The sequence below is a fragment of the Otolemur garnettii genome, unplaced genomic scaffold, assembly GCF_000181295.1.
Source record: "Otolemur garnettii isolate 467f Iridium unplaced genomic scaffold, OtoGar3 scaffold00031, whole genome shotgun sequence".
In the NCBI taxonomy this organism is placed as follows: Eukaryota; Metazoa; Chordata; class Mammalia; order Primates; family Galagidae; genus Otolemur; species Otolemur garnettii.
The window spans coordinates 12,677,131-12,681,445 of record NW_003852426.1 but is presented as its reverse complement, the minus strand read 5'-3'; positions in this window follow the sequence as shown (position 1 = coordinate 12,681,445).

Below are 4,315 nucleotides of genomic sequence, written 5' to 3'. Positions count from 1 at the left end.
TGACCCTCAGACGGGAGTGTCAGCTGGCACGTATCTGAGAGTGGGTACCATCGGTCCACGTTCAGGAGGTACGCACAGCAAAATGACAGCACGAAGCGCCTCATGGCATCAATGCCTGAGATAGCAGAAAGCTGGAAACTACATAAGCCCCATTAGCTGGGGACTGGGAAACAAGCTTTGGAAGGGCCCCCGAGGAACATTATGCAGTTGTGGAACAGAGGCAAGGTCTTTATTATTGACACAGAATGTTGCCAAAATGGATAGTTTACACAACAGGGAGAAAATATATATAAGCATTTCCATTTGATGCACAGAATATTTGTAGAAGAATACGTAAGATAATACTAATAGTCACATACTAGTAGCCGCTAGTAAAACTGAAAGTCTGGAAACAGGAAAACAAGGGAGGAGAGAGATGCTGACTTCTAACTTACATCTTTTTCTGTCTTTTAAATTTTATATTGTATACATATATTATCTATTCAAAATTAAATAACTTTAACAAAGGAGGAAAAGAAAAGCTAATAATGAAACAGAGATGAGGGTAAGCCACAAGCTCCAAAAAGGAGGAAAAATACCTTGAATTTGTTTCCAGCAGTGACAGAGTCCATGGCAAAGCTTTACCCTCAGGCCAGTCGCCCACCTGCACCTAGGCACTGGCAGTTGATGGTCAGAGAATTAAAAACTTGTTTCAGTACGAGCCTGAGTAAAACAGAAGAATGATAAGCCCACTATCAGTAGCTGAGGAAAATTCATAAATGAATGCATAACACAATTCAAAAGAAATAGAATTGGGGGCCCCAGGACTCTTTCATTATGACAAAAAAACCTCCCAAGGCTCAGGCTGTTCCTCTTGTACCCACATAGCTAAGAGCCTCTGAGGATACTGCCTTCCATTCAAAGGCCTCTGAAGGCCAGGCATGGTGGCTCACACCTGTAGTCCTCTCGCTTTGGGAGGTCATGGCAGGAAGACAGCTTGAGCCAGTAATTTGAGCCTGGGCAACAGAAAATACAGAAAAATTAACTGGGCCTGGTGGTGTGGGTCTCAGCTATTTGGGAGGCTGAGGCAAAAGGATTACTTGAGCCCAAGAGTTTAAGGTAAGCTGTGATGACACCTCTGCACTCCAGCCTGGGTGAATGACACACGCACAGCCTCTGAAGATCACCAAGAATTCACCTAAAGGAGTGTAGGGCAGGGCCCCTTCCAACCTTGGACCCCAGGTGATCTCTATGGGAAAGCCCCACCAGAGAAAGATACAGGAACACCTGCCAATTTAAACAACCCCTTCCCTGGGGCAACCTTGATTCAAAGTAAGCAGAAACGTTCCATAACCCAACCTACTAGGGGTGCAACATGAGGGCTAATACCACCAATGGAACCTCTGCTGGCTCAGCTGACACCAAACTAGCCTGAAAAGAGATGTTACAAGAGGGATATGGGAACCTCCATGGTTGTGCCACAGCAGGTACCAATACCCGGTTCAGTGGCTGAGTCTGAGTCCTCAGGGGCTGAGTCAGACAACCCTCCACCTCACCTGCCCTCCCACATTCAGGCCCTCCTCTCTCCTTACTTACCTCTTCCTGACGCTTCACTTGGTAACCCCACCCCATTCAGAACTCAGCACAGGCTTTAGCTCTTAAGTCCAACCCTCTAATGACAGTTGTTCTCCTGTGTCTTGGCAAGTGGAGTTCACAGGTTCCTGTGTGTTTATCTGTCTCCCTGACTACACAGCTGACTCCCTGGGGAACGGGAGTTATCTGTAGGCTTATGTTTCCTCCCTCTCCCTTGGTATAGGGCTCAGGGTGCAGTGAATAGTCACAAGTGGCCCTGCTGACAGCTTGGTTCTCTTTGGGCCAGGACTGACCTCCCCTCAGTTTTAGGATGGCTTGCTGCCCCCCAGCTGAATTGTGTTTGGCAAATGCCAAACTACCTGTGAGAAACAGTGTCCCCCATGCTCCCAGCCAGAAGGATCCCAAGTCAGCTCCCGTCATTCCCTTGCTACTCATCTCCCTCTGAATGACACCCAGAGCCCTTTGTCAGGCCCATGAGGGGCCCCTTCTCCTTCCCCTGCTGCTCTGTCCCCTGTGTGACAGTAGTGCCTTTCACCCCCCTCTCCATATCCACCCCCACTAGGCCCTGGGCGGCTGGCACTGGTATGGCCCACACCCACAGACACGTGCCCTTTGGCTTCCATTCAACAGAAAGGAGGCAGAACGCTGGGAGAGGGAGGAGAATGAGGTCAGGGTCTTAGTTCCCTGGTGGGCTCCCTCAGCTCAGGGTTGCTTATGTGCTGACCGGGCTCCTGGACCTGAGTTCTTAGCTCCTGCAGAAGAATCTCTTGTGGGACTTCCCCTAAGTTCTCCTAACTCCTCTTCTTCCCTGTTACCAGGTGCTACACTAACCCCATGGTTCCCCTGTACCCTGCTCACACCTTTGGAAGTAATCTCTTTCTTAAACCATCCTCAAATTACCCAACGTAGGTGATCTATCACTTTCCTTTCAGGCCCTTAAAAACACCACCTGACATTCCATGTCTGTTGTGAGCTGCCTGTCCTCCCACTAGACCATAAGCTCAGAGAAGGTGGGTCCTTGTTCCTCTTCACTGTATCCCACCATCTCTATCAGCTCTGCACACAGCAGCAGCCCAGTCCACGTTTGCTGAGTGACTGAACAAGGAAAGAGCGGTGTAATCTGGAGAAGTGATGGGGCTGCGAGGACAGGCAAGATTTTAGGAGGTGATGGAGAGGAAGGGCTCCACGAAGGGGCAGGAAGCAGTAGTGATGGGAATGGCCTGTTCCTTTCAGGGTATGAAGACCTTGTTTATGTCGTTCTTAGCATATCTCCACAGTCTGTAATGATTTTCATTTTGTTTTCTTTGTATGTGTTGCTAATAGAATGAAATCCCTGCAGGCAGGGACCACGTCTGTTTTGTTCACCACACTATCCTTTCAGCTGGCACAGGGCTTGGCATACATGGAAGGCACTAGGATCCATATTTGTTGAATGAATGAAAAGAAAAATGAGTTGTCCAAAAGAAACAGTGAACTGGCAGAGGACCTGGAAAGCCCAGTTGGCCAGTCTGGACATGAAGTGAGAAGCAGTAGGGAGGAAGTGCAAGTCCTCCTGCAGGGAGAGCACTGCCGGAGAGAGGGCTCGTAGAAGACGGCCCTGGCAGGGATGCAGGCTGGGGAAGAGCAGGGAGGCTGCTCGGACAGTGCCGGAGGCAGCATCTCTCTGGCAGGGAAGGCAGAGGGGGCACCAGTTGGATATAGACAAATGAGGAAGATGACTGTTACCTTAGAGGGACTAGGAGGAGGACAGGGAAGATGAAATGATGCTGCTGAGCCTGCCATCCTGGCCCAAGGCCAGCACTCCAGGGCCAGCAGCTATTATCTTGTTTCTAACCTCTGCCTCAAGTGAGAAAGCTGTGGAGTGGAAGTGGTTTGAGGAGAAAGGTGAGACAGCTGGGGATGCTGAGGCCTCCCAGGAGGTAATGGCTGTATAAGCAGAGATGGCTGTATAAGCAGTGTTTGAGTCCACAGTTGGGAGTGTCGGAGAGAAGAGCCAGGAAAAAAAGGGAGGGCAAGAGGTAGGACAATGAGGAAAGGAGGGCAGTGTCAAGGAAGCCAAAGGACAACTGTGAGGGCAGCGCCTGTGGCTCAAGGAGTAGGGTGCTGGCCCCATATACCGGAGGTGGTGGGTTCAAACCCAGCCCTGGCCAAAAACATTAAAAAACAAAACAAAAAAAACCCTGCAAAAACGAAGGACAAGTGTGAAGAAGAAAGGGCAGCCAACATAGTCACATGCCAGAAGGAAAAGCAAACAGGTTGGACCTCAATGAGGAGCCCCCATCCTGGAGGAGCATCTGAGCGCTGGCCTCTGGGACAGGCTGGGAGAGCCAACAGTGCTAAGTCAGGTGGAGTCACTATTAGTAAAGGGCTTGCTGTCTGTCCTAACAAGGTGTTCCTGGGCACATGCCCTAAATCTCACCTATGGTGGGGATGGCCAATTGTCCCACAAACTGGCTCCCTCCTTCTGCCCATGGTGACAAAGCTCTTAAATTTTACTCAGAGTCACGTAGCTAAAGAGCACATTTCTTGCTTCCCTTGCAGCTAGCAAGGGCCATGTGACTAGGAGGGTGTAGCTTCTAGGGCCTGTTCTTAGGAGGAAGGTGAGAGCTCTCTTTACATATCCCTGTCCCCTTCCCCATGGCTGGAGCAAGCCCAGCAGATGGAGTGACACTCATCTTCTATCATGTGGGTATAAGCAGTACCCAAGGTGACAGAAGAGGCAAAAGAACATGTAAGCCGGCTC